Genomic DNA, 21,217 nt, shown 5'->3' with positions numbered 1-21,217 from the left:
ATCAAAAGATGCGCAATAAAATGAAGGCACACGATTTTATTCCTAAATAAAGCATCGGGAGGAAAAACACCAACAACAACAACAACAACAACAACAACAATAAGCCACTGAAACTGGACAATCAGCTAAAGATGTCCACATGGACCATCAGCGTGATTTTAAAAAAAAATGTCACTTGAATAAAACTAGTAATAAATATATTTATATACAATTTAATTCATATGCACGTCGTCGTTGTTCCTCAGTCTTTTATAGATCCTTCCACTTTGTCCATGACTTTTCGAGTAAACGGAAATTTTTATTTTTGTTATCTTTTGAAGACGCGATGACTTTTACAGATTGTCGTATTTTTAAGATATTATTATTATTTTTTGAGGATTAACGGTGTCTGTAATACTGTCAGTCTGCCACTCCTTCTCTCTCTCTCTCTCTCTGTCTCTCTCTCTGTCTTTCCGTGTGTGTGTGTGGTGAGAGAGAGAGTGAGAGAGAGAGAGACCTTAATGCGTTGTGCACTTGAGCCTGTCCTTTAGATCATTGTCCTGTCTGTCCTGTCACAATTTTCAAAAGGTATTCGCGAATATATATATGTATACACAAACACACACACATACATAAATACATACACACACACACACACACACACACACACTCACTCACATATATATATATATATATATATATATATATATATATATATATATATATATATATATATATATATATATATATATGAGGGGAAATATATACATACATATATATTTGAATATTATCTCCGACTCTTAACCAAACCTGTAATGTTTCGCACTGGATATCAGCTAAACCACACTAATAAAAACAAAAAACAAAAAAACAAAGAAAAAAAATCATTTTTTCAACCTCTGTGGAGAAAAAAAAGAGTCAGAATGAGAGAGAAGAGCAGCCTGGAGCAAAGAACGTTGTGCTTCATCCTCATCACCGCCGCGTCCATTTCAGATTTGTGCAGGTAACACACACACACACACACACACACACACACCACAACACATACACATACGGAGAGAGAGAGAGAGAGAGAGAGAGAGAGAGAGAGAGAGAGAGAGAGAGAGAGAGAGAGAGAAACCCTGAGCCTGGAAGAAATTTACACGAGGCACAAAGCTGGAAAGATATCTCCAAAAGTGGAGAGTGTTTTGGACATAAATGTCATTCATGTAGAGTAAACACAGGTATCAATAGTTGTGGCGTGAAATATGAACTGACTCCAAACGCAAATGTTTTCAAACCCCACGAACCTAAGCACAGCGTATAATTCACATAAAATCTCACAAGTAGCTCCTTTTTTATTTCAAGACTACAAAACACCACTACAGCTCATACATTCATAAATTAACGCATGAGTTCCTGTTTACGCAAAATAGCACAGTCACATATAGTCATATTTATAACAACACTTTCACAAACAAAGGGCAATCACATGGAATTCTAGTCCCTGGGGTGATGGTACCCTTAAATGGACACCATTAGTAAATTTAGTGTGTAGCTTTTACCTAACAGTGGACTAAACCTTTAGTTTTCTTTTTCTTTAAATATGGTACCCACCATTCCACGTGAAAGATGATACGTATAAAAGATACGTGCAAAAAAAAAAGAATCGTTGCAGTCCTGCGATTAGCAACCTGTGTATGTATGTGTGTGTGTGTGTTTGTGTGTGTGTGTGTGTGTGTGTGTGTGTGTGTGTGTGTGGCACACCATAGTGTGTATCTTATCATAGCAGGTCAAATCCAAATACACTGTTTTAAGGATTTTTTGCGTTTTCTGGTGAAATGAGGGATTTGTTTGGAAAAAAACTTTTGTTTTTTGAATGTAGGTCCAAAAAAATAAATAAATAAAATAAACCCCAAAACGCCTCGGTACCAGAATGTTCTCTTCTTTATAGCTGAAATTGACAGTAGCACCATAAGGATGCCTTATCTTTAGTTATGCACCTGTAATATATTTAAAGATCCACCTTTAAATAACACTCTGTAAATTAAAGGCAGGTTTGTAAGTAAATATACAGAATAAAGGTACAATAGAAACCATGTTAATGCAGCGACAAGGAAAAGTACTACCTTTAATTTGAGTGCTTTGATTTCTGAAAATGTGTTTAAATAGAATACAGTATCATATTGTGAGACCTTGTGTTATTCGATTTAATGTGCTATTTGTGGTGCTGGACGTCATCACATCACATCACAGACAGACTGACTGACTGGCGCAGACAAACTGGAAGCGGATGGAAATGAGACAGATGTCCGAATAGCCTACACACGTCATACACACAGCCGCAACAGAATAAATAATGGCACCCCGACGCATACAAGAAGAGCTGTGATGGTTTCACGAGGCAAAGACACGAAATACGCTTAATTTTTTATTTCTATTTTTAAATCGGACAGGATTTTTTTTTTTGGCTGAGGATCTGCGTCTCGTATCCCAGAGCAGGATGAGATGTGACAGGTGAAGTGGGATGTAAAGCCTCAGCCCGCAACACAGGCCTCCAGATGCCAAGCGCAACACAAACGCACACATTCCCTGACCCAAAATGTCACCAAAAATGACTACAACTGTTAAAATAAAAAAAATATAAATATACAGTATATATATTTATACATATTTATATAATCTCCAATTCTTTTTTTTTTTTTTTTTTTTGGTCGCATGAGAAACGGTGCTTCCTCTATGATTTGTATTCTATTTATTCGTTTAAAAAAATGCCTTAATTACTATCTAATCAATCAACGTATTAAATTAAAGATGAATAATTAAACAATTATATTACTTTATTAAGCTGATCCGAAATGGAAAAATAATTTGTTGATATGCAAAAATGCAAATCTCATCAACACCTGTAGGATCTCACAGATATAAAGTGAACAGTTCTAATGTTGTATCTATATTTAAAAAAATCTAATTATTTATGATAATTATGGAACTAATTAATCAGATCATTTTCTTTTACCCTAAAAAGGTAATTAATTCCATATAGTAATGAAATAGGTCATTACTAAAGAAATAAATATAAAAGTGAACAGTCTGTAATTAATTAACTTGGCTTAATTAATCGTGAAGAATTTATAATGAGCTTAATTAATATTATGATTGGCTCTTAATTTTCATTAAGTAGAATTTTTGCATCGTAAAATTGGATTATGTATAATATTTAAAACTATAAAGATAACGACAAAATTCTATTCACCGTACATCGAATATTTATATGAATATTAATAAATATAAAATATCTGAGATGATCGGTTGATTGCTGCATGGACATTTTTATAAAAATGAATAATTTCCTCAATTCTTCCTGCAGAATCCAAGCTGGCATTTAGGAGCTAAACTGTAGCCTCTAGATTGTAATCTGAGGTCAGAACACATATTCCAGAGGAAATTACTGCACAAGTGCATGTGTGTGTGTATATGTGTGTGTATGTGTGTGTGCCCAAACCCGCCCTAGCTGGAGAACACACAGAGCTGAGGAGGTTGTGCTTATTACCACACTGCAGTTACATGTCCACAGAGGTGAGTAACCCATTTTCACGTCCTCCACCACTGAGCGTGGAGTGTAGTCGGGGCCTGAGCATTTCTCCCAGAGTGAGAGAGACACACACACTCAAACACACACACTAACATATACACACACCTGACATACACATGCTGTAATTGCTGGGGACTGCAGCGGCTGGAAGTGAGTTATGGGATGCTTAACCTCACATCTCTTCCTACTCCTGTGACCTCCAGGGCAGCTTGGCAGGTGGGCTGGAGGAGAACCGAGGAACGGGAGGGAGGATGAGGATGGATGTAGAGAGGCAGGGTCCACGCTAATCCGACCCAGAGGCCTCGGTCGGTCGCGTGACTCTAAAAGAGGGCTATTAAAAGAGGCCCTTCGTCAGCAAGGTGCCAGATTGTTAGAGCAATTAACACGATCGGCATTTACCCTGGCACTATATTAACACGGCAGGAGGGACGCTAGAAAAGACGGAAGAGGCCTGTGGGTTTCCCTAACACACACACACACTCACACAAATATATCTGTGAATTTTTTTCACTAATTTATCCTAAACCTCACCTTCACTTTAACCTTAAAAACCAAAAGGAAATATTACTTTATTGTTCCTCATAGGGAGCAGAATATAACGTCCTCATGTGGTCATACAGTCAGATATTACTATTAAATTTGATTCCCAGAAAGATAAACACACACACACACACACACACACACACACACACACACATATATTGAGTGTACTCTAATAAATAAAACTAACAACTGATTGTCAGTAATCAGTAAGTCAGTTTCATTCTGAGGTGATCGAATGCATATAAACGCAAAACGCAACCAAAGTTACTGGGAAAATACAAACGCAGAAAAACAAGGACAAGCTGTAATAACAATTACGAAGCAGAAACACATCCATAGCTAGTAACTGAACAATAAAAAGCAACACTGCTACTGAAAAACGCAGTACAAAAGTACAACGACATTAGAGTGGTGTTTAGGCTGCACAAAAGCAGACACATAATGAATATAAGAATCATGATAATATGCACCGAAGAGCGTCGGCTGACATGTGCAAATGCATTTTCAGGCAAAAAAAAGGAAAGGAAGCATCTCGAGACCAAGACCAAGGGAGATTTGCTTTTCACCCTGTCTGTTTAGAATTGTAAATCCAGCGTATAGGCGCTGCTGTCCAATTACATATATCTTTCATGTATGAAATCATGCATGGCTCTTTTTTTCCGCCAGGCCAAAGAGGGCTGGCACAAAGGGAGCGACCCAGTCTGCAGCACAAAGTGCATCCCGTATGCAGAGCAGGGCCTGGTGTCGGAGCCCAGGGCTAGGAGCGCTGTTCCATTAGCACTCGCGGATGGTGTGAGGGAGGAAGGGAAGGGAAGAGGAGTGGAAGGGAGAGGGAGGTAAAAATAAAGGAGGGTGAGGGAGGAAGGGGAGCGAGCTAGTTGTCCTCCTGATGGGGGCGTTCAGTGGCCATGACTCCTGCAGCAGTACTCTGAGGTGTATAGCTCTGTCCCGACTGACCCTTTAGGCCCAGAGTCTGAGGTTGAACCTTTCCGAAAGCTTTTTGCTGACTGTTTTCTTAATTAGCAGTGATGCATAGCATTTTGGGTTAATGCCTCAAAGGGCTTTTTTTTTTCTTCTTCTTCTTTTTTTCCTCCATGCTAAGCAGCAAAAAAATAACACACACAGCCCTTAAAGACACACACGAGAGCTTTGCCCGTTAACTTATTTATTTATTTGCTTTCTCTTTTGCTCACAAATGACGGCGCCCTGCTGTGTATTTATAATTTGCGCTGACCTAAATTTGGCAAAATTACTTTGAACTTTTCCAACAAAAGGCCCGCGCGCTCTCTTCTCGCCGCTCAAGCGTTCTGCCTGTTTTCTTTTCTATTCACTTAATTCCGTAAACACCATTTACTTTCGATTGGGATTACACAGGGAGCAAAGGATGGTATTATTCACATGAGCTAATGAGCTAGCATGCTGACCGTGTCACAACAAAAAAAAAAAAGACATAAAACATAAAAGCGTCTCAGGTTAGCACGTGTTAGCGGAGAACGGATAAGTAAGGAGTGAAAGATGCCAGGGCGTGTTGTTCTGGGAAAATAATCAACAATGAAGTGAAGTTGATTATCTTTTTTCTTTTATTATTTGTTAAAGATCGTCAAAATTTTTTAAATCCATTTAAAGTTAAATTTTAATGTTGTGGAACATCTATGAAACAAGTTTGACCCTGTGTCACTTTTACGTCTTGCTGACACTGGAGACTCCTTCCAAACCTCGCCATATCATTGAATACACACAATTTCCTTTTGTTAAACAAAATCGTGAATATCTCGGCAGAACGAGAGGTTCTGACAAAGCTTTATGTAACTGAACCAATCAGAATCAAGACTTCAGCAGCGCTGTGGTATAATATCCTACACCATAAATTAACACACACACACACATATACACACATATGTCAAGCACACACACACATCTCCCAAGCATCACACACATGCTGTCGCTCTATCTCCACAGAAATCGCACGTCTCAATCGCACGTCTCCAATCCAGCCCGGGCGTCTGAAGCGGCGCTACACGAGCTCTCCAAACAACCCATTACACGTCCCTAATCTCGACGGAGCAAACTGGGGACGAAACCGGGAAGCCCGGGAGCTTATCTGCAGCCTCTTCAGAAGGCCCGGCGTGCAGCCAGGCCATGCTGCGTGTCTCCTTCACAAACCCCCAGAGGAGCTCAAAAGCTCAGGGTGTGTAGCCAGCAGGGAACAGAAACCATTTTACAGCCTTACCTGATTTTTTTTTTTTTAGTTTGATTCGTCGCCGCTCGCTCGGAAGCTCCTCTCTGACCGAGATCTTCTTTTTCAAGTGTCTGTTTGAAGCGTCAGTCAGAAAAGGTCACGACCCTCACAGTCACGGCAAAAGGTTTTGGTTCAGGGGGCCAGCCGAAGCTATCACAACCGTTAAAGCTACAGTGTTTGTTTCAGTTTTTCTATTGGTATACGCAGAAGATAAAGCTTTCAAGATCCAGTGCCTGGGCACTTAAAGGAAGTCCCTGGGTAAGGACTCGGAGAGACGATGCAGTCCTACACATCCATGTATACACCAGGGCTTTTCAAAGCTATGAGACGAGGCCCAGTCACTGGGGTTTTGGTTTGGGAGAATCCACAGTTTGTGGAGAAAAAGCTTTTCCACTCTTCGATAGCGCCACCTATGAAAAAAAAAGAAGAAAACAAACAGAAACAACATCAGAACCGTTAATAACGACCGAGACAAAGTCAAAGCGTGGGTTTGTTTAAACATGAAAGCATCTTGGAATCGTACACAAAAGTGTTTTCCTACAAAGCAAAGTGAAGATGAGAAGACCTAAATCCAGCATTAGTTATGCGTTATAATAAGTGACCGCAGATTTGCTGTTTTTTTTTCCCCCATTTTGGAAAAAAAAAAAAAAAGAAGAGGAATTACACAATATGTCTTTTATCAGGCCTTTTGAATTCTCTAATAAGCCGTCTTACTGAACGCAACATTAATATATAATTATTTCTATTACAGCTGCAGGACAAAACCCTATTTTCCAGATAACATCAAGCAATAAATGTATTGCTTTGAGTAATTTCTCTTCTTGTGCCATAGCGGGCTTAAAAAAAAAAAAAAAAAAAAGAAAAGAAAATTCTAGAGAAATTTAATTTCCTCCATAACCAGAACAAGACATATTCCTGTAATAAGCCACATAATTGCGCCTTCTGCAGAAGATCTCTCATACACAACACAACACAACACAACACAGCACAACAAAGTCACTTAGACAATACATGTTTATTCGCATGTCACTATTTACACAGAACGAGAAAAAAAGAAAGGGAAGAGTAAAAAGGGACCCCAGATGCCACAAGGGGCTGAGTAAAAGCGTCTGTCACAGGCTGCGGCTCTATCAGCCCTCGCCCTCCCGCCCGCCCCCCCGCACGCGCCCCTGTTGGGGGAATACAGGACAGAGCAGAAAGGCAGCCTGTGATTTCTGAACGCTCCCTCTGGAGCCCCTTCTATCTGGCAACATTTTTACGATTATTTTTACCTCTGTGGTTAGAACAGAGTTAAAGATGGTGTTTAATTGTTCCCAAGAGCTCTTATTAAGTTGCTGATGAGAGGCTCCAGGGAGAGGCGCTTAAAACTAGCTACAAAAACAAGCAGCCGAGGAAAGCGAGCAGACAACGAAGTGCAGAGAGGAAGAGGATCTGAGCGAGTGCAGGGTGAGGGCAGTAAGAATCCGAGTCGTGTCTAATGACGACGTGGAGATGACTTCAGACACGCCGATGCGTCGTCGTCATCCTAACATAAGCATTTCAGTTGAAAGTGGTGAGTCAGACACCGATCCACTGTGACATCTGGAATAATTATACGAACAAACAAAACTCGACAGTCAACATCTAATATAAGCCTTGAAATGTCTTTCAAATATACTTCACACACGAAGGCAGAAAAACTATTTCGGACATTTGACCTTGCTGTGACCTTGACCCTGTTTGACCATGCAGGTTGGAATAATTCTATACTGCTCAATACAGAGGAGTAAAGATTTGGAGATTTTCACCTGTTCAGATTTTCTTAATCATCCAATTAAGGATTCCTCCCAGGAGGCGTGTCTTATTCAAGCTCGTTAGCAGCAAACGTGTTTCATCTCCATGTTCTTTGGCTGTCCGTTTGGGAAAATGGTTGGGGAGTGGACTTGTATGAGTCATGTGACAGGGACTGAGTCATGTGACAGGGACTCAGTGGACTGTTCTATTAATATGGAATTATAAAAGGTATTGAGATACTGAGATCGATCAACATCACGTTTGTTCCATTCAGCACACTTCTGTTTAAAACATGTTTGGGGCGGAGCCACACGTGAGCCGATTTATGACGTCACAAAATGAGACCTAGAGCTTTGAACCAATCGTATTCGATATGCAATGATTCGATAACCTCATGCTAGGTGGGAAATTCCATATGCTGAACTTGTATGCAAAACTAGCTAGAAGAAAGAATGCATGAATAAAAGGATTATTGATGATCGTTAGAATTACATTTTGACAACTGTGGGTAACTAAATGACAAAAAAAAATTTGTCAAATTTAGCAATGAAATTGAAACCCTACTTTTATTAAAAATTGTGACAAACGTATGCTAACTTACTAGCAGTTAACTAGCCGTCTATCCAAGCTGGTTAATGGTAGTGATATCTGGGGATTTGGGCTGGCAGAAGGACATTTCCTAAGTAGCATAATTATTAGCATACATGCATATAAATAGATCCAGATATTTATTTATTTATTTATTCATTCATTCATTTGTTCATTCATTTAATTTTTATTAAATAAATTTTTTTTTCTATTTATTAATTTACAAAATGCTTTTAGCCAGTATTATGTAGTTTTATTCTACATACATTATTTTTTAAAGATGTAAACTGTCCAGAGACAATAATAATTGTGTCATAAGTACTAAATTAGATTATTTTGGTCACAATTACCTTCAAAACTTAAGGCAGAACTCAACACATGCTAAGTCGTCGTCCCGAGCCTTGAGCGTAAGCATGTAAGCGTGCGGTGCTCCATCCCTCTTGCTGTGGCTGCACACTGGCGATAACTGAGTGCCATACTGAGACACCGGTGTTGGGATCAATATCCCAGCCTGGAATGCCGTAGGGCTGCTGGCCATCCCTGACCCGGACTATTGATCAGCCGTGCCTGATCTGCCAATAGCAATGTTCTGGAAGTGACATAGTGTCTGAGAGCAGACGGCAGACAGTGAGAAAAAAACGGGGGTGTAGACGTGTAGCGCCGGTAGCAACCCTACAGCACAGTGCAGATAAAAGATAAAAGTCAATCCCACTTAACCAAATCACTCACAACTAAATAGTTAGCTGGTGGACGAAGGAATGTGCACGGCGGGTCTCAGGTGGCGGTGGTGCTGGTGCTGGTGGAGGTGGGGCGGCAGTGTAAAGCTGCCGTCCCTCAGGCCTTTAGCCATCCTGCATGGTGTGTGTTACATTAGTCTACACAGTCACACACACAAAGACTATCCCACAACGACACCTCTGTACTTCGATGCTTCGAGGTTTTAGTTTAAAGAACAAACAGCTGAAGCAGTATAGCGCTGTGTGTTTGTGCATGCAGCAATGCCGTTCATTGGAATTCATTGGGAATCCTGAGTCAGTCACTATTCACTATTTGGCCTGAATTTAATGAAAATTTCTGAGATTTTATTTATTTATTTATTTATTTTTTATTTAAATTAAATGCCTAAACGCTTGCTGAGCCATTATACTTAACCAGGCCACACTGAAGTAGTTCACACGCTCGTTGCTGTTTGCCGCTACGGGTTCTGCGTTCTGTTCACCACCTTTCCCTGTCGCTCATATCTCTTTCTTTAATTACTGAGTGACAGAAATGCAATACCGACCGCTACGTAATAAAATGGGAATAATGGCCGCTGCGTGTTTCCTCCACATACAAGGTCAGCCTGACCCCCACTGCCTAGGTCAGAGAAGGTCAATCACCCTCATTGTATTCCGTGTGTCGTTTACAGGGTCAGAGATCTGGGCAGACTGCTCTCGGGTATTGATCAGCAGTCGTCTGGCTCTTGGCACCAGATCCTGGAGTACTGAACTCTGAGGCTAGTCAAGAAGCAGTGAAGTGACTGATGTATATTGAGGAACTTTGGCCCTGGATGTCAGTAGGTTAGAGAGTGACAGTATCTCTGAGTGTGCATGGATCACTGGACATTAATAAGGCACTCAGGTGGATATCTGAGTCTTATATGCAAAAGAAAAAGTCAACGCTACAGAGGTACAGCTTTATACATCTTCCTTCTATTCAGTAGAGCGATTGTGCTGCAGAACCGCTTTATGTAGCTAAGAACCTTCGACCAGCTAAATAACCATCATCACGTGTGACTATTAGGCAGTATTTGGTTAATTTATTGCTAGATTTCAGTGACAGTCCAGATATCATACCCTACAGTATACAACCAAAAGTTTGTGCACCCCTGACGGTCACACCCCTCTTTTCTGTTCTAATAAGCGCTTCTGTGAGGATTCACACATTTTACAAGAGCAAATGTGAGATCAGACACTGATACTGAAGGATGTTGAGGAGACTCCAGTTCCAGTCCATCCCAGAGGTGTTCAGTGGGGTTGAGTCAGGGTCAGGGCTTCATAGAGGATGTCACTGTCACCTATAGTTTGCTCATTAGAGGTTTTTTGAGTACTGTTTAGATTTTTTTGTGAGAGTTTACTGTTACGTGTGAAACGCAAATCATTAAACAAGCCTCAAAATGCAAACTCCTCAGTGGCTCATTGAACAAATCAACTAGCTGAAATATAAACACACACACACACACAAAAAGCCACATGTATGCTAATAAAATAGAATCATCAAAGACGACTATGTTATCCTAAGCCCCTTCGGTGTCACCGTGCTTCCCTGTGAACCCAGTAAAGTAAAAGAGGACATGGCGGTGATCAATATTTGTACAAGTCAGCGGTAGATACTCCCCAGGTCCCACAGGGTTAATCCATTTGCTAAACCAAGTAGCTGTCAGTCTGCGTGTTGCGTTCACGGCTTGACGGCTCACGACATACGGCAGGGTGGAGCCCTTTAAACCGAGACCGTGTTTGAAAAGGTTGAAGCGTTCGTGTGTTAGCGCACATCCCTTTCCATTTCGGGTAGCACGGCGTCTGATGCTCGTCAGATCTCCTTCTTGCTTTCTCACATTAAATGACAATAATGGCAGCGAAAACGGCGAAGAAGCGAAGAACAGCAGCCCTCCCATTTTCTGTTTTTATTAGGCTTTGTTCTTTTTAATCAAAAAAAAAAATTTGACTGGCAACACTAACCCGTTTTTAAGGATCTCAGATAAACAACGACGATTGTGTCTTTAAATAATAAATGATACCTCGGCTTCACAGAGACGCTCGTATAAGGGGAAAATAATTGAAGACAACAACGTCTTATAAGAGACCCAGTTTAGCGGCGCTGATTCAGAAACCTTTCAGACTTCAAAGTATGAATCATCTCTTAAAGAAAGGCATGTGCCTGCTTGCAATTTTCTTCTAATTAAAGCCTAAACAATAGAGGTTACTTTTATACAAATTGATTTGCTGCATAGATTTAGGAAAGAAATGCATAAAAAATTTACAGAGCAAAACAAAAAGGTTTTGCTCGACCACTTCTTCAGGGTTTGTTGTTTGTTGAGTTAAAACGGTTATGGAACAAATCAATCAGGACAACAGACATGAAAACAGTTCAGAAATAAGGCACCAGAGGGGAAAAATGGGACACAATTAAGTTTGGACACGTCCCTCATGATGTTCTCTCTTGAAAGTTCATGTCACATGTCTGTTGCTGGATATCAACAGCAGTTTAAAGAAAAGCATCAGGCAGGCGAGATCCTCGGCGCGGCTTATACGGACGCCGCTGAGCCGATCGCTGAGAGAAGTCTATCTAAGCCTATCACTGACATTCAAGTTTTGGTCTCCTACTGCGCAGGGGAGAATAAAGTGGCGTCAAAACACAAGCGCCAAAATTATGACACAAGTGTATAAAAATTTAGGAGTGAAAATAACAGGAATCAGAAAGGTAAAAAGGTGCGACTGGCGCTCGGTCAGAACACTGCGACAATGCTTCTTGATTGTGTTCAAAAAATGAAAAAGGATCACAAAAAAGAACTAATTTCCAGATTATTCCTGAAGCTTGTAAAACTGTAACCGTTGTCGGTAAGAGAGTCGAGGCTTAACGTATTATAGCAAAGCCGCATTTCTTTGCATATTTTGGTGCGTAACATGTTAAAGGCAGGGTCTCAGATTTTTGAGAAATGCTTCAGAAAACTGAGTCGGGCCGAATAATAAAAAAATCAAAAACAAAATACAAAACAAACGTTGTCAATATGGGCGGAGAGAGTGTTCAGTGCGCATGTGTGACATTAGCAGAAAGCGGTTTTAACATTGACATGGAGGATAAAAACAAAGAAAGAAAGAGAAGAAAGACTTACGATAAGGTAAGAAGTAGGACGTGTTAATATAGGATCAGCTTTCCAGCGCTGGAGAGAACTGAAGGAGCAGGAAGTTGGTCACATATTCACAGATTGGAGTTTCCTGAGTCAATAACTCCTGAGCTAAACGCTGTTACTACACAAATAACACCTCTTTTCTATCGTAGTAATGTAGAGATGCAGCTACAACCGTGTTTTGTGTAGTAACAGTGTTTAGCTCAGGAGTTATTGACTCGGGAAACTCCAATCTGTGAATATGTGACCAACTTTACTTAAGACGCCGAGGCGCTTTTTTCCTTCTCGATAGGTGAGTAACGTTGGTTTTGCTTTGTTACACAGAACTAATATATGTCTTTGTCCTTTACATGATTATGCTTGTGTGTCATTTTTGCTTGTTTGTTTATCTGCAATCGTATTGTTCTTCTCTTCAGCTATGATAAAGACATATTTCTTTCCATTAGTTGCCTGGGTTACCGATACAGGGGTGGGACCCGTTTGGTTTAGGGGTGTGTTTGTTTTGGTGATTTCAAATGTCGACATTGGCTTTCAAAAATCGGAGACCCCACCTTTAATGGAATATCCTGGATCATATTAGACCGTGTCAGTTCGAACTCTCTGATTGTCCTGCCATCCGTGCCTGGAAAGAGTAAAACTGAGTGGGTGGGATATGATGCCTCTCTCTCTCCTGCCCTGTCCAATTAATTCTCTCTCTCCTGAACCAATCGTGGACATCTCTGAGATCATGTGGTCTATCCCCAAAGCCTGAGTAACAGCTTAAAAAAGGTCGGAAGAAAGCAAAGCCTTCGTGTCATGTGATAGAGGAGAGCTAGCTAGTTGGTGGGAATTGGCAAATGACCCAAAAAACTAAATAAATAAATAAAACAGAGAAGCAAACAAAAGACAATTGCACTTTGTTTCACCCAAACAAGCCTCTGGCGTATCAATCTGTCAGAATCGGTGTGCAGGCGAGTAAGATTAACAAGAAGAGATAGAACAAGAGTAAGAGATACAGCAGCAAAAGTTTGCTAGTCCAGCAGCCTCCTGACTGCCCACGTTGCCCGACGCCTCTTTTTAACTAAATAATCAACAGTCAGGAAGGTCAAGAAGCGTTCGTGCTTAAATCGAACCCTGTTCAAAATCAGCACATTCTCTAGTGTGGATATTCTCCACTTTTCTACAATGCAAATTTGCTGGAACTTTTTGCATGTAGCATTTATCTGCAGCAGATGTCTCAGAGGAATAACAATTAAACAAGACAGTTTTGATCCACTGAATCATTTTGCTTGCAATCTTGATTCGGAAAGATTCCCTCAGAAATTAAAAACTATCCATCGTTTGTTGTGTATTTTCTATGTAGAAACAGTATGAATTTAGATTCCATTAAATACCAAAACCATGGGTGTAACTTTAAACCTCTAAACTAACCCTACTATGTTAAAAGAAACACACTAAAAGTCCAGACATTGCAGAGAAACAATGAGTTTGAACCTGACAGGGTTTTTACTCGAGTTTGCCTTCATAAGGTTCGTAAGGTTCAGTGGTTTAATATCTTCAGGCAGGCACTCAGAGGGGTTCCATAATCGTTGCTCGAACGTTGTTCCATCATCAGGGCGATGCTACCCAGCATTCAGATCTCGTCCACTTCAAGGACCTTCTAAAGGTCGTTTCGTTGCCTATGCTAGCTCTCCAGCTCTTCGGAGCGGTGTTCAAGGCTTTACGAACACCTCTTAACCCGGGTTTGTGTGTGTGTGTAGTGTCTATGATTGCAATATTCTGAGATGACTTGAGATATATCTGGTAGCTATGGTAACACTATTGCATACATCTAGGTTGGTTTATGGGAACATCAAGCACTGTAGTGGAAGAACAAAGGTACGATATGAACACGAATCGATTCTCATAAAATTAACATCATTATTCCCTTTAAAAAAATTGCTTTAGAAAAAGTCTTTATTCGGTCACATCTACATTATATCACAATGAAATGCTTTTCTTCACATATCTCAACATTGGAGGTTGTGGTCAGAGCACAGAGTCAGTCATGAGACAGCATCACTGGAGCAGAGAGGGTTAAGGGCCTCGATCAAGGGCCCAACAGTGGCAGTTTGGCAGCGCTGGGGCTCGAACCCTGATCTTCTGATCAACATCCCAGAGCCTTAACCACCTGAACCACCACTGCCCCCAAATTATTTAATTATAATAAAAATCTGTTGAGGATTAAGGGGCCTTGATTAAGGGCCCAGCAGTGGCAAGAGGGAAAGTCAGGAGATTAAATCCTGAAGTTTTCTAAATCCTGAGTCCCAACACTATAGGTCCAAGCCATTGACTAAACCCATTTCTCATTATGTCAATTAGGCAATTTTACAGTTACATTTATGACATTTAGCAGACGCCTTTAACCAAAGTGACTTTTTTTTTAAATATAATTTTTATACACCTTAGCAATTGAGGGTTAAGGGCCTTGTTCTGGAATTCATATTCCCAGATTCCTAATCAATAGTCCAACACCTTAAACACTATGCTACCACATCCCCCAGTTAGCTTGTGTTTAGTTCAATTAAACTTTTAGGACACAATCTACTATTTCAACTCATTTAATTCCATCAACTTGTATAAACGTGAGGGGGCACGGTGGCTTAGTGGTTAGCACGTTCGCCTCACACCTCCAGGGTTGGGGGTTCGATTCCTGCCTCCACCTTGTGTGTGTGGAGTTTGCATGTTCTCCACGTGCCTCGGGGGTTTCCTCCGGGTACTCCGGTTTCCTCCCCCGGTCCAAAGACATGCATGGTAGGTTGATTGGCATCTCTGGAAAATTGTCCGTAGTGTGTGATTGTGTGAGTGAATGAGAGTGTGTGTGTGTGCCCTGCGATGGGTTGGCACTCCGTCCAGGGTGTATCCTGCCTTGATGCCCGATGACGCCTGACCCGAGGTAGTTCGGATAAGCGGTAGAAGATGAATGAATGAATGAATGAATGGGACTTAATCTCGTGTCAGAACTGGGATTACAGTGCTGTTGTCCTCTGGGAACAACAGAGAAGACACACCAACCCCTGGATGTACAGATAACAGGCTGAGCCACTCCACCATCTCTATCTTCCATTCTGTCTCACTTGTGGAAAGAGACTGAGGAGTGGAAAAGACTCAGCGGTAGATTTGCACGTCGGTACGACCCTCGAACCCGTTTCTCTTCCTCATAGCGTATGTGCATTTCCTACAGTTTATCAAAGAATACAACACACTTACGTTACTGTGTTGACCTTTCCTCTTCCTGTGTTTGACAAAACAGCTGTGAAGCATCTTTCTTGCGGCTCTCAGTACATCAGTCACAGGGACCGGTGGTGGTGTGCCATGCCTCAAAAAAAAAAAACGAGACTGTTCTCTGTTTTCTGTTATTCTCACTGGGTACACGAGGAGAAAAGCAAACGTGTGCGCAAGCAAGCTAGCGAGCAAACATAAATACACACAGAAAATATATTCTGTCTGATATGAAAATACACTCACATCCAGGCGAGAGCCTTTTTTTTTCTCTACGTTTCTACTAAACACACCCTCACACAAACACTCCATCCTGCAGAGACAGAAGCTGCTACGCCTTTCTCCATCTCCCACAAACATGCTAACACTATAACGTTACTATTAATATTACGACGTCTGGTGAACCGATGGCAGGATCGTGCACGTGTTTTTTATTACTTAATGAACGACCTCCTCGTCGGTGAATATTAAACGAATGGCATCGTTTCGAATCCCGACAAATTTTCTTCTGCATCATTTTTCTTTCTCAATGCATCCTGTTTTGATCCTGAAAGCCGTAACACCGCTCGCATGAAAAATGTCTCCGTGCTGGCCGTGAGAACATTCCTTAGAAGTTTTGTCACATAACTGACAAATCAACACGGAACACTGCACACCTTTGTTTCCTAACACTTATTTACATGTGTGAGCTCTAGGCCCTGGGTGTCATGTGGATTAGCGAGTACAAGAAGAAGCTTTAATTTTTGTCACATATACATTAGATCACAGTGAAATTCTTTCTTCATGTATCCCAACTTTGGGACAGAAGGAAACAGCAGCTCTGGAACAGAAGGTTCAGGGCCTTGTTCAGGGTCCCAGCGGTGTCAGCTTGGCAGCACCGGGGCTTGAACCACAACCTTCCAATCAACAACCCAGCGCCTGAGTCACCACTGGGTTGAACAATGGGTCACCTGGAAAGTGATCTGGTGTCGTTCCTGGGAAACGCTTGTGTGTAAACAGAAATTAATATACCAGGAATTTCTTCACATTACCAGGAAAGAGAACGAGTGCTTGATACAGTAGATGTTTCTACACTGACACACTGAGAAATAAGTGAATTAAAAATGTGAGATAATCAGAGGAATGTCTGGAAGTCTTGTGACGAGGGTTCGATTCTCCATCAACATGATTACTAGTGTTACAGGATGTATGAATGATGAGCCACCTACAGACTCGGAGAAAGATTGTGTGTCAGGAGATAACGACGTGTTCTGTTGATGGCGTTAACCGATATGGTGCGGAGGAAAAGAACACGAGCGCAAATCAACACGTGCATTCAACCTGAGGTCACAACCGTTTCATTTAACAATTAAAAACACACACACAGAGAAAGAAAGAAAGAAAGAAAGAAAGAAAGAAAGAAAGAAAGAAAGAAAGAAAGAAAGTGAGCGTGTGAACGAGTGTGTGAATGGTGTGTGTATAAACAAAAAAAAAAAGCAAAAAGAAATGATCAGAGATCTGAGATTTTTTTTCAGGTTTGTCTCAGGTCCCAGACTCACGTGTGTAAACAAATGACGCATGGCTAATCAATGAGCTGGGTGTGAACACTAACATCCTCCCAGTCTGGATGGGGTTAATGGGAAATCAATGGCCAGATAGGGTTGTGAATGAACTGAGAGAGAGACAGAGAGAGAGAGAGAGAGAGAGAGAGAGAGAGAGACAGAGAGAGAGAGAGACAGAGAGAGTGAGAGGAGACGGAGACCATGTATCGTGTGATATCTACAGACTTCCCAGATGTTATCTGTCACTCAGGAGATGACTCTGGTGGCCAGATGTTGAGCCGGAGCACATTTGTTCAACAGAACGCTGGAGAGTCAAGTGTACCGAAATATTTACCTCTCGCTCTCATAAACAATAAAGGGAACAGTGAAACGCTTCATCATCATTATACATCGAGCTTTGAACCTGATTTGACCAACAAATTACACCAACTAGGTTGTTTATTCCCACCGGATTTACGTTAAAGCTGCAAGACCTAACATTATGATCACAAACAAACAAACAATCTGTTCTACCATTCCTGAGGATTGTCCTGAAGACGGAGGACGGGGTGACAGAGGGGTAGATCCCAAAACACACACACACACACAAGAAAAAGAGCTGGGTCTGATAAGAAAGAAAGAAAGAAAGAAAGAAAGAAAGAAAGAAAGAAAGAAAGAAAGAAAGTGTAAACAAGTGTGTGTAAACGAGTGAATGTGTGAATGTGTAAACGAGTGAGTGTGTAAATGTGTGTGTGTAAATGAGTGAGTGTGTAAATGAGTGAATGTGTAAATGAGTGAATGTGTAAATGTGTGTGTAAATGAGTGAGTGTGTAAACAAGTGAGTGTGTGAATGTGTAAACAAGTGAATGTGTGAATGTGTAAACAAGTGAATGTTTAAACAAGTGAGTGTGTAAATGTATGTGTAAACGAGTGAGTGTATAAACAAGTGAATGTGTAAACAAGTGAGTGTGTAAATGTGTGTGTAAAGGAGTGAGAGTGTAAATGTTTGAATGTGTAAACGAGTGAGTGTGTAAAAGTGTGTGTTAACAAATGAGTGTGTAAACGAGTGAGTACGTAAATGTGTGTGTGTAAACGAGTGAATGTGTAAACTAGTGAGTGTGTAAACGAGTGAATGTGTAAACTAGTGAGTGTGTAAAAGTGTGTGTAAACGAATGAATGTGTAAACGAGTGAGTGTGTAAAAGTGTGTGTAAATGAATGAGTGTGTACTGAGTGTGTAAACTAGTGAGTGTGTAAAGGAGTGAATGTGTAAATGTGTGTGTAAATGAATGAGTGTGTAAACAAGTGAGTGTGTAAATGTGTGTGTAAAGGAGTGAGTGTAAATGTTTGAATGTGTAAACGAGTGAGTGTGTAAAAGTGTGTGTAAACGAATGAGTGTGTAAACGAGTGAGTACGTAAATGTGTGTGTGTAAACGAGTGGATGTGTAAACTAGTGAGTGTGTAAACTAGTGAGTGTGTAAACAAGTGAATGTGTAAACTAGTGAGTGTGTAAACAAGTGAATGTGTAAACTAGTGAGTGTGTAAACTAGTGAGTGTGTAAACAAGTGAATGTGTAAACTAGTGAGTGTGTAAACAAGTGAATGTGTAAACTAGTGAGTGTGTAAACAAGTGAGTGTGTAAACAAGTGAGTGTGTAAACTAGTGAGTGTGTAAACTAGTGAGTGTGTAAACTAGTGAGTGTGTAACCGAGTGAGAGTGCATGATGGCATGGTGTCCAGTGTTTACTCCGACTCCCTTCAGTATTCCCAGGATTGGCACAAACTGGAATTGTTTTTTTTCAGCCAGACTTTTTAGGAACGTCTCATAGGAACAACGAAAACAGCAGAAATCCGCAGGAATCGGAGCGAGTGAAGGAAAGAAGAAAAGCTGCAGCTTCGTGAACTCCATCACCCTGACACATATTTTTAGTGAGTCTGCTACGAGGAGTAATGTTTTTAATTCATTTATTTCTGGCTAACAATTGCAGTCAGGATCACGCACAAATACAACACGCACATACACACACACGCATGCACGCATACACACGTGCACACACACACACACACACACACACACACACACACACACACACACACACAATGAGGTGCTGGAGAACACAATGCTTTTCATTTATGCAAATCAACTTTGAGGCGTGATTCTAATTTTTGCCGAAGTGAGGAATCTTCTTGCTTATTTTTTTTTCTTTGTGTTTTCTCCTAAGTACATGTTCTGTTTCTCTCTGATAAGTTGCGTTTTTTTAAGAAGCATCCGTATTCTTTCTGCTGCTTCCTTCACCAGAGGAACTTTACAGCCGTGGATTTATCAAACACAATTCCTCATCTTGCATTTTCTAATCCTTCCTTTTCTTTTTTCCACAGATGAGAGATTTGCTGCTGAGACTCATTAAGATTAGAGAGCTGGAGTTATTTAAGAATGCAAAGGTCCTTACGAGACCCTTCTCTCGTTCACTAACAGATAGAAGGCTCGCTCTGTCCTTTCACCGCGGCCCGGGCGTCGCGGCGAGGTGGCAGTGATGGAGTGATGGCGCGGGGAACGACGGCTGCAGCGGCGAGTCATTACGAAGCACAAGCACTAATCTGGGTGTGACAGCGGGGCTGAGTTACACGGTCAGAGAGCAAAAACAACAACCGTGTAAACAACGAGAAACACAACACTTGTGTGGAAGAAAGAATAATAATAAGACACACACACTGTGCTGCAGACAGAATCGTAGTAATGAATAATAAAGGACAAGTGAAAGGAGAAGGTCTTATTGTGATTAGATGAAAGAAAGAAGGTTAAAGGGAGACGTTGTGTTGTGTTTTGTTGTATTGTGTCATGCTTTGTTGTGCTATATTGTGCCATGTTGTGTTATTCTGTATTGTACTGTATTGTGTTTTATTGTGCTGTGGTATTGTGTCATGCTGTGTTTTGCTGTGTTACACTTTGTTGTGCTATATTGTGCCATGTTGTGTTATTCTGTGTATTGTACTGTATTGTGTTTTATTGTGCTGTGGTATGATGTGGTGTGTTGTGTTGTGTTTTGTTTTGCTGTTCTGTGTTTTGCTGTGTTGTGTTGAGTTGTGCTGTGGTGTGATGTGTTGTGCGGTGCTGTGTTGTGCTGTGGTATGCTTTGTTGTGGCATGTTGTGCTGTATTGTGTTGTGCTGTGGTGTTTGGCTTTGTGCTTTGCTGCGGTGTGCTATGTTTCTTTGTGTTGTGGTGTGTTGTGGTGTGTTGTATTGTGCTGTGGAGTGTTGTGGTGTATTGTCGCATGGTGTGTTGTATTGCTTTGTGCTGCGTTGTATTGGTTTGTGTTCTGTTGTGTTGCTTTGTGTTGTGGTGTTTTGTGGTGTGTTGTATTGCTTTATGCTGTGGTGTGTTGTGGTGTGTTGTGTTGTGCTGTATTGTGTTCTATTGTGATGTGGTGTTGTGTGGTGTGTTGTGTTTTGCTGTTCTGTGTTTTGCTGTGTTGTGTTGAAGTGTGCTGTGGTGCGATGTGTTGTGCGGTGCTGTGTTGTGGTATGCTTTGTTGTGGCATGTTGTGCTGTGTTGTGTTGTGCTGTGTTGTGTTTCTTTGTGCTTTGCTGCGGTGTGCTGTGCTCTGGTGTATTATGTTGCTTTGTGTTGTTGTGTGTTGTATTGCGCTGTGGTGTGTTGTGGTGTGCTGTGCTGTGGTGTGTTGTATTGCTTTGTGCTGCATTGTATTGGTTTGTGTTGTGCTGTATTGTGTTGTGCTGTGTTGTGTTGTGCTGTGTTGTGTTGTGCTGTGTTGTGTTGCTTTGTGCTTTGCTGTGTTGTGTTGAAGTGTGCTGTGGTGTGATGTGTTGTGCGGTGCTGTGGTATGCTTTGTTGTGGCATGTTGTGCTGTGTTGTGTT

The sequence above is a fragment of the Tachysurus vachellii genome, chromosome 1 (genome assembly GCF_030014155.1).
Source record: "Tachysurus vachellii isolate PV-2020 chromosome 1, HZAU_Pvac_v1, whole genome shotgun sequence".
In the NCBI taxonomy this organism is placed as follows: domain Eukaryota; kingdom Metazoa; phylum Chordata; class Actinopteri; order Siluriformes; family Bagridae; genus Tachysurus; species Tachysurus vachellii.
This window is presented reverse-complemented; position numbering follows the sequence as displayed.